The following is an 11,018-nucleotide window of genomic DNA, read 5'->3' on the forward strand; positions in this document are numbered from 1 at the left end:
GGACAATATACAGACCACATCCGCACCTGAGAGAACCCAGCAACTCGCAAAGGGGGTAAGATACAAGCCCCGGCCCCGCGGGAGCCGAGCGCCCCTCCCCCCAGCTCCCGGCGGGAGAAGAGCAGGCAGAGCGGGAGGGAGACGGAGCCCAGGGCTGCCGAGCACCCAGCCCCCGCCATCCGGGACAGAGTGCAGGGCCCTCGATACTGGGAAAACAGGGCAGCAAGAACAGTGAGCGGGCACTGGAGGCTGGGCGACAGAGGACATAAGAAAAGCGCGCGACCATTTTTTTTTTTTTTTTGCTTTTTTGCTGCTTTGTTTTGGCGAGCGCTTTTTGGAAGTCTTAAAGGGACAGGGACCCCAATACTAGGGAAACAGGGCAGAAAGACCGGTGAGCAGAGGCCTGAGGCTGGCACTGGAGAATAAAGAAAAACGAACGACCACCTTTTTTTTTTAATTAAAAAAATTTTTTTTTTTCTTTTTCTTGTTTTTTTTGTGGTCGTTGCTTTGTTTTGGCGGGTGCTTTTTGGAAGTCTTAAAGGGGCAGGGCGGGTCACTTAATCCAGAGGTAGGGAATCCGGGATCTCTGGGCACCCTAACCCCTGGGCTGCAGGGAGCAGGGAGGCCCCTTACGGAGATAAATAGCCTCCCAGCAGCTCCTGCTCCAACGCGACTCCACCATTTTGGAGTAGCTGCCCGAGCCAGGCCACGCCCACAGCAATAGCGGAGATTAACTCCATAGCTGCCGGGCAGGAAGCAGAAACCCTGTCTGCGCGCAGTTGCGCAGCACAAGCCACTAGAGGCCGCTGTTCTCCCAGGAGAGGAGGGCCACAAACCAACAAGAAAGGAAGTCCTTCCAGCCGTCACTCGTCCCAGTTCTGCAGACTATTCCTATCACCATGAAAAGGCAAAGCTACAGGCAGACAAAGATTACAGAGACAACACCAGAGAAGGAGACAGACCTAACCAGTCTTCCTGACAAAGAATTCAAAATAAGAATCATAAACATGCTGACAGAGATGCAGAGAAATACGCAAGAAAAATGGGATGAAGTCCGGAAAGAGATCACAGATGCCAGAAAGGAGATCGCAGAAATGAAACAAACTCTGGAAGGGTTTATAAGCAGAATGGATAGAATGCAAGAGGCCATTGATGGAATTGAAATCAGAGAACAGGAACGCATAGAAGCTGACATAGAGAGAGACAAAAGGATCTCCAGGAATGAAACAATATTAAGAGAACTGTGTGACCAATCTAAAAGGAACAATATCCGTATTATAGGGGTCCCAGAAGAAGAAGAGAGAGGAAAAGAGATGGAAAGTATCTTAGAAGAAATAATTGCTGAAAACTTCCCCACACTGGGGGAGGAAGTAATCAAACAGACCACAGAAATACACAGAACCCCCAACAGAAAGGATCCAAGAAGGGCAACACCAAGACACATAATAATTAAAATGGCAAAGATCAAGGACAAGGAAAGAGTGTTAAAGGCAGCTAGAGAGAAAAAGGTCACCTATAAAGGGAAACCCATCAGGCTAACGTCAGATTTCTCAACAGAAACCCTACAGGCCAGAAGAGAATGGCATGATATATTTAATACAATGAAACAGAAGGGCCTTGAACCAAGGATACTGTATCCAGCACGACTATCATTCAAATATGACGGTGGGATTAAACAATTCCCAGACAAACAAAAGCTGAGGGAATTTGCTTTCCACAAACCACCTCTACAGAACATCTTACAGGGACTGCTCTAGATGGGAGCACTCCTAGAAGGAGCACAGCACAAAACACCCAACATATGAAGAATCGAGGAGGAGGAACAAGAAGGGAGAGAAGAAAAGAATCTCCAGACAGTGTATATAACAGCTCAATAAGCGAGCTAAGTTAGGCAGTAAGATACTAAAGAGGCTAACCTTGAACCTTTGGTAACCACGAATTTAAAGCCTGCAATGGCAATAAGTACATATCTTTCAATAGTCACCCTAAATGTTAATGGGTTGAATGCACCAATCAAAAGACACAGAGTAACAGAATGGATAAAAAAGCAAGACCCATCTATATGCTGCTTACAAGAAACTCACCTCAAACCCAAAGACATGTACAGACTAAAAGTCAAGGGATGGAAAAACATATTTCAAGCAAACAACAGTGAGAAGAAAGCAGGGGTTGCAGTACTAATATCAGACAAAATAGACTTCAAAACAAAGAAAGTAACAAGAGATAAAGAAGGACACTACATAATGATAAAGGGCTCAGTCCAACAAGAGGATATAACCATTCTAAATATATATGCACCCAACACAGGAGCACCAGCATATGTGAAACAAATACTAACAGAACTAAAGGGGGATATAGACTGCAATGCATTCATTCTAGGAGACTTCAACACACCACTCACCCCAAAGGATAGATCCACTGGGCAGAAAATAAGTAAGGACACGGAAGCACTGAACAACACAGTAGAGCAGATGGACCTAATAGACATCTATAGAACTCTACATCCAAAAGCAGCGGGATATACATTCTTCTCAAGTGCACATGGAACATTCTCCAGAATAGACCACATACTAGGCCACAAAAAGAGCCTCAGAAAATTCCAAAAGATTGAAATCCTACCAACCAACTTTTCAGACCACAAAGGCAGAAAACTAGAAATAAACTGTACAAAGAAAGCAAAGAGGCTCACAAACACATGGAGGCTTAACAACACGCTCCTAAATAATCAATGGATCAATGACCAAATCAAAATGGAGATCCAGCAATATATGGAAACAAATGACAACAACAACACTAAGCCCCAGCTTCTGTGGGACACAGCAAAAGCAGTCTTAAGAGGAAAGTATATAGCAATCCAAGCATATTTAAAAAAGGAAGAGCAATCCCAAATGAATGGTCTAATGTCACAATTATCAAAATTGGAAAAAGAAGAACAGATGAGGCCTAAGGTCAGCAGAAGGAGGGACATAATAAAGATCAGAGAAGAAATAAATAAAATTGAGAAGAATAAAACAATAGCAAAAATCAATGAAACCAAGAGCTGGTTCTTCGAGAAAATAAACAAAATAGATAAGCCTCTAGCCAGACTTATTAAGAAGAAAAGAGAGTCAACACAAATCAACAGTATCAGAAACGAGAAAGGAAAAATCACGACGGACCCCACGGAAATGCAAAGAATTATTGGAGAATACTATGAAAACCTATATGCTAACAAGCTGGGAAACCTAGGAGAAATGGACAACTTCCTAGAAAAATATAACCTTCCAAGATTGACCCAGGAAGAAACAGAAAATCTAAACAGACCAATTACCAGCAACGAAATTGAACAGGTAATCAAAAAACTACCAAAGAACAAAACCCCCGGGCCAGATGGATTTACCTCGGAATTTTATCAGACATACAGGGAAGACATAATACCCATTCTCTTTAAAGTTTTCCAAAAAATAGAGGAGGAGGGGATACTCCCAAACTCATTCTATGAAGCTAACATCACCCTAATACCAAAACCAGGCAAAGACCCCACCAAAAAAGAAAACTACAGACCAATATCCCTGATGAACGTAGATGCAAAAATACTCAACAAAATATTAGCAAACCGAATTCAAAAATACATCAAAAGGATCATACACCATGACCAAGTGGGATTCATTCCAGGGATGCAAGGATGGTACAACATTCGAAAGTCCATCAACATCATCCACCACATCAACAAAAAGAAAGACAAAAACCAGATGATCATCTCCATAGATGCTGAAAAAGCATTTGACAAAGTTCAACATCCATTCATGTTAAAAACTCTCAGCAAAATGGGAATAGAGGGCAAGTACCTCAACATAATAAAGGCCATCTATGATAAACCCACAGCCAACATTATATTGAACAGCGAGAAGCTGAAAGCATTTCCTCTGAGATCGGGAACTAGACAGGGATGCCCACTCTCTCCACTGTTATTTAACATAGTACTGGAGGTCCTAGCCACGGCAATCAGACAAAATAAAGAAATACAAGGAATCCAGATTGGTAAAGAAGAAGTTAAACTGTCACTATTTGAGGATGACATGATACTGTACATAAAAAACCCTAAAGACTCCACCCCAAAACTACTAGAACTGATATCGGAATACAGCAAAGTTGCAGGATACAAAATCAACACACAGAAATCTGTGGCTTTCCTATATACTAACAATGAACCAACAGAAAGAGAAATCAGGAAAACAACTCCATTCACAATTGCATCAAAAAAAATAAAACACCTAGGAATAAACCTAACCAAAGAAGTGAAAGACTTATACACTGAAAACTACAAGTCACTCTTAAGAGAAATTAAAGGGGACACTAACAGATGGAAACTCATCCCATGCTCGTGGCTAGGAAGAATTAATATCGTCAAAATGGCCATCCTGCCCAAAGCAATATACAGATTTGATGCAATCCCTATGAAACTACCAGCAACATTCTTCAATGAACTGGAACAAATAATTCAAAAATTCATATGGAAACACCAAAGACCCCGAATAGCCAAAGCAATCCTGAGAAAGAAGAATAAAGTAGGGGGGATCTCACTCCCCAACTTCAAGCTCTACTATAAAGCCATAGTAATCAAGACAATTTGGTACTGGCACAAGAGCAGAGCCACAGACCAATGGAACAGACTAGAGAATCCAGACATTAACCCAGACATATATGGTCAATTAATATTTGATAAAGGAGCCATGGACATACAATGGCGAAATGACAGTCTCTTCAACAGGTGGTGCTGGCAAAACTGGACAGCTACATGTAGGAGAATGAAACTGGACCATTGTCTAACCCCATATACAAAAGTAAACTCGAAATGGATCAAAGACTTGAATGTAAGTCATGAAACCATTGAACTCTTGGAAGAAAACATAGGCAAAAACCTCTTAGACATAAACATGAGTGACCTCTTCTTGAACATATCTCCCCGGGCAAGGAAAACAACAGCAAAAGTGAGTAAGTGGGACTATATTAAGCTGAAAAGCTTCTGTACAGCAAAAGACACCATCAATAGAACAAGAAGGATCCCTACAGTATGGGAGAATATATTTGAAAATGACACATCCGATAAAGGCTTGACGTCCAGAATATATAAGGAGCTCTCACGCCTCAACAAACAAAAAACAAATAACCCAATTAAAAAATGGGCAGAGGAACTGAAGAGACAGTTCTCCAAAAAAGAAATACAGATGGCCAACAGACACATGAAAAGATGCTCCACATCGCTAATTATCAGAGAAATGCAAATTAAAACTACAATGAGGTATCACCTCACACCAGTAAGGATGGCTGCCATCCAAAAGACAAACAACAACAAATGTTGGCGAGGCTGTGGAGAAAGGGGAACCCTCCTACACTGCTGGTGGGAATGTAAGTTAGTTCAACCATTGTGGAAAGCAGTATGGAGGTACATCAAAATGCTCAAAACAGACTTACCATTTGACCCAGGAATTCCACTCCTAGGAATCTACCCTAAGAACGCAGCAATCAAGTTTGAGAAAGACAGATGCACCGCTATGTTTATTGCAGCACTATTTACAATAGCCAAGAATTGGAAGCAACCTAAATGTCCATCAATAGATGAATGGATAAAGAAGATGTGGTACATATACACAATGGAATACTACTCAGCCATAAGAAAAGGGGAAATCCAATCATTTGCAGCAACATGGATGGAGCTGGAGGGTATTATGCTCAGTGAAACAAGCCAAGCGGAGAAAGAGAAATACCAAATGATTTCACTTATCTGTGGAATATAAGAACAAAGGAAAAACTGAAGGAACAAAACAGCAGCAGAATCACAGAACTCAAGAATGGACTAACAGGTACCAAAGGGAAAGGGACTGGGGAGGATGGGTGGGTAGGGAGGGATAAGGGGGGGAGAAGTAGGGGGGTATTAAGATTAACATGCATGGGGGGGGTTAGGAGAAAAGGGAGGGCTGTACAACACAGAGAAGGCAAGTAGTGATTCTACAACATTTTGCTATGCTGATGGACAGTGACTGTAAAGGGGTTTATAGGGGAGACCTGGTATAGGGGAGAGCCTAGTAAGCATAATATTCATCATGTAAGTGTAGATTAGTGATAGCAAAAAAAAAAAAAAAAAAAAGGGCAGTTCCTGTGTGGTAACCTCCAACGAGTTCTACACAAGGGTATAAAGGGCATATAAAAGTGTAGGCAAAGGGTCTGTTTGTGTTTATACAGAGGATCAAAGCCTAATTGGGCTACCCCGAAAATGAACTAAGATACGATATGAAAAAGAACTTCCAACATCAGCACTCTGGGGAAGACTCATGGCAGAAGATGATCATCAAAAAACCCCAACAAAGATCCACGCACTGCTACAGCTGTAGATGCACTCATCCCACCAGTTCCTGGACTTGCCATGGGAATGAGGAAGGAGATATCTAAGCTGACCTGTACATACAGTAAAACAACAAAATTGGACTGGATCTATACTGTTGAAACTCAACCAAGAATTTGGTGAAGTGCAAATTGTAGCGCTCCAAAGTCTTACAACTACAAACTATTTACTGTTAAAAGAACATATGGCATGTGAACAGTCCCCAGGAATGGGTTGTTTTAATTTGTCTGATTTCTCTCAGACTGTTCAAGTTCAGTTGGACAATATCCACCACATCATAGATAAGTTTTCACAAATGCCTAAGGTGCCTAACTGGTTTTCTTGGTTTCACTGCAGATGGCTGGTAATTACAGATATGCTTTGGTTATGTAACTATACTCCTATTATGTTAATGTGTGTGTGCAATTTAAGTAGTAGCTTAAAACCTATACATGCTGAAGTTACTCTACAAGAAGATATGTCAAAGAAATAATCAATCTTCCCATGTTTTCTTCCGCCTGCTACTTCTATAGCTTTTCTTCTTCCTTCCTAATTACAACCCTTAAATAGAATTCGTGCCTCATATCAAATTTACCGAGTATCATAATTCTTCCAAGTGGTAAAGATACCTCAAGACAAATGCTGGGCATAGAAGCCACAGGGCATAAATATGCAAAGAAGTAAAAAGCTAACTTTTTCAAACAATAAGGCTTCTCTCTCACTTACCAACTTCACATTTCCCTGTATGGCCCCGGAAGATGACTGGTTAGCCAGAGACGGGTAAGATTCCTCAAGGGAGGAACAACCTAAAACAGGCACAGTCGCAGGGGGGCCATCAGGTGAGAAATTGGGGATCAACAGAGGTGAGGCTTAGAACCTCACCCCCCCGTTCTGAGAGAAATCTTCTGCATACGTGGATGTTTTATTGCCCTGGTCTAGCTTGGATTAACACATAGTCTACAGGCACACACCTGATCATCTACATGTGCTCTCTTACAACACTAAACTATGTTTTCTACCTTTATCTTGTATCTACCTACCACTTCAGCATTTTATTAAAAATAATAATAATAAAGAGAGAAATGTGGTATCCACATATAAATCAAGTATAAAAACCAAATCAGTATTCATATTTGAACTGACTGTTTATAGTTCATAATGTATGAGCAAAACCGAAAGTTTCTGTGATGACTGCCCTTGTACTGTTCACTATGTAACTTATTCATTATGTAAGAATTTGTTCTACATGTAAAAACTTGTTTGTTATGCCTCAGAAGATTGGAGACTGACAAAAATTAGGCTTGGGGTGGAATAATGATTGTGCATTGAGCATTGACTCCCCTATACAGAATTTTATTGTCGTTAACAACCATTTGATCAATAAATAAGAGAGATGCCCTCACAAAAAAAAAAAAAAAAAAAAAAAAAAAAGGACAGACTTCCAATGGTAAAATAAATTAGTAACCGGGATGTAATGTATAGCATAAGGAATATAGTCAAGATATTGTAACAGCCTGGTAGGGTGATAGCTGGAACCTAGAATTATGTATATAAATGTTCTACCACTGTGTTGTACACTTGAAACTCATGTAATGTAATACTGTGTGTCAACTACCCTTCAATAAAAAATAATTATTAAAAAAAAAATAAAAAAGAGAGAAAAAGTACAGGCCACCTCAGCAAGGACAGGTGCCCTGAAAGTTTAAGATTAACCAGTTACACACTTAGAAATGTGGGCATTCTCAGAGGGAGAAGCACCCTGAAAGCTTGGGAGTTCCCCCTTTTAAGGATTCTTCAGGAATGTGACAAAGTGTTGGGGTTGCAGACCTGTTAAGTGGTCCCTGAATATTTAAAATCGACTTAACACAAGGAACTTCCTGCTCTGATTTCTCCCTGAGGTAACTTGCATCTTGGTCTGGATGAATATCAAACAAGACCACCTGCCCAGCCCCCAAGGTGGGCTGAGTTATTGTCTGTTTGCTAAAGAGTAAGTTAACAATCTTACTTCTCAACTTCCTGGGTATTAAAATACAATCTTCAAGATGGAATCCTTGCTGTCTTTTACTGTGTCATCTACAGCTGGGCCTGCATGCTAAATTAGTTGCCTAGGCTACAAACTACTTGATTAGGACTAGAAGGAGAAAAACACAGTATATAGGTAAAGTTAAAAAAATAAGCTGGGCCTGCACAATTAACACAATAAAGACATGGGCTATGCTGAGGTACCTTCCTTTATCTGGGAAATATTCAAACATTCCTGGCCAAGTTGCTCCTGGCTTTTTGAGCTTTAACTGATAAACTCTGGGTCTTTTTAGTAGACTTCCCTGGCCTTTTTCTCTTTCTGCCCCACTCATATCTATTTTCCTGCCTAATACTATAATTTTTCATAGACACATGCTTTTTCATAGTACAAGTTTTCAGTGTGGCAAAGATCATATTTACTAACAGATCCAAATTTTTTAGTGCCTCTGCAATAAGAAGTCAAAGTAGATAAACTTATGTTCAATTAATATTTCACTATTTTGTCTTATTTTGAAATGACTTATGTATTCAGTGAATATTCATCACTTTTAACTTAGCAAAACTCTTAGGGTGTAAGTTACCAAAAAGATTTATGAAACTATTTTTAAGTAGACATATTCTAAAACATAAAAGTTCATTTCTAAACTTTTAGTTTACCATTTAATTCCATTCTTTTTGCTTAATTTATGTAAGCAATTATTTTTCATTAAGCCAATTAAACTGAGCTCTTTTACAAATTAATTTTGGCAATACCGTCTAGAAGTAGAAAAATATCACATATACATAAGCCTGCAGACAGAAGCAAGCAGAGGTCTTATAGATTTTCTAAAAATTTTTTATTAAGGTATGATTGATATACACTCTTATGAAGGTTTCACATGAAAAAACAATGTGGTTACTATATTTACCCACATTATCAAGTCCCCACCCATACGCCAATGCAGTCACTGTCCATCAGTGCAGCAAGATGCCACAGATCCACTATGTGCCTTCTCTGTGCTACACTGTTCTCCCCGTAACCCCCACACCATTTGTACTAAACATAATACCCCCAATCCCCTTCTCCCTGCCTCCCCATCCACCCTCCCACACCCCTCCCTTTGGTAACCACTAGTTCCTTCTTGGAGTTTCTGAGTCTGCTGCGATTTTCTTCCTTCAGTTTTGCTTTGTTGTTATACTCCACAAATGAGGGAAATCATTTGGCATTTGTCTTTCTCCACCTGGCTTATTTCACTGAGCATAATGTCCTCCAGCTCCGTCCATGTTGTTGCAAATGGTAGGATTTGTTTCTTTCTTATGACTGAATAATATTCCATTGTGTATATGTACCACCTCTTCTTTATCCATTCATCTACTGATGAACACTTAGGTTACTTCCATATATTGGTTATTGTAAAAAGTGCTGCAATAAACATAGGGGTGCATATGTCTTTTTGAATCTGAGAAGTTGTATTCTTTGGGTAAATTCCAAGGAGTGGGATTCCCGGGTCAAATGGTATTTCTATTTTTAGTTTTTTGAGGAACCTCCATATTGCTTTCCACAATGGTTGCACTAGCTTACATTCCCACCAGCAGTGTAGGAGGGTGCCCCTTTCTCCACATACTCACCAGCATTTGTTGTTCTTAGTCTTTTCAATGCTGGATATCCTTACTGGTGTAAGGTGATATCTCATTGTGGTTTTAATTTGCATTTCCCTGATGATTAGTGATGTGGGGCATCTTTTCATGTGTCTGTTGACTCTTATAGCTTTTTAAAATGTATCCATGTATCATCTGACATTAATTGAACATAATTGATTAAATATTAATTGAACAGAAGTTTAAGTTTATCAGACTTTTGACTTATTGCAGAGCAACAAAGATATTTGGATCTATTAGTAAATATGATCTTTGCCACATTGAAAATTTGTACAATTAGAAAGCATGTATCTATAAAAACTTATAGTATTTTGATAATGAGTGGATTTGGATAGTTTTCATTATGAGTGGTTTTGAATAGTTTCTAGAGCCACATTCCTGTTCTTTTAAAGACTCAAACTGCACAACAAGGTATAAAACACACTCATCCAACACCAAACACAATGATCTATTTTTTTCCCTACATATATGTATACCAATAACAGTATTATACACAGCAGTAGTAGTAGAATAACTGCATTTGGGCTCCCCAACCCGATTCCAATGTGTGTGAGTGTGTGGAAGTGGGTCTTTACACATATAACACCAAGCAATTCTGGAACACCAAGCAATTCTGGAACACCAGCAGGGTGTCTGAGAACTCAACTAATTCTGATGCTGTCTGCCCAGAGGCAGCACCAGATTCCCCAGGTTAAGGACTCCATCCTACAAGACTGCCCTCCACCCCCACTCCAGATGCCAATAATAAACCCCAGGCAGTTACCAGTGTTTCTGACCTACCAGCTACAGATTGGAGGTTCCCATGACCTCCCCTTAGGTTCAATTAATTTGCTAGAGTGGCTCAAAGAACTCAGGAAAACACACTTACCCATTTAATAAAGAATACCAGTTAACAGCCAGATGAAGAGATGCATAGGGCAAGGTCCCAAATAAAGGAGCTTCTATCCTCGTAGAGCTTGGGGCCTGTCTCCGTGGCAAGTGGAGGCGTCCTGGTTCT

This window comes from Manis pentadactyla, chromosome 9 (assembly GCF_030020395.1).
Source record: "Manis pentadactyla isolate mManPen7 chromosome 9, mManPen7.hap1, whole genome shotgun sequence".
Lineage (NCBI taxonomy): Eukaryota > Metazoa > Chordata > Mammalia > Pholidota > Manidae > Manis > Manis pentadactyla.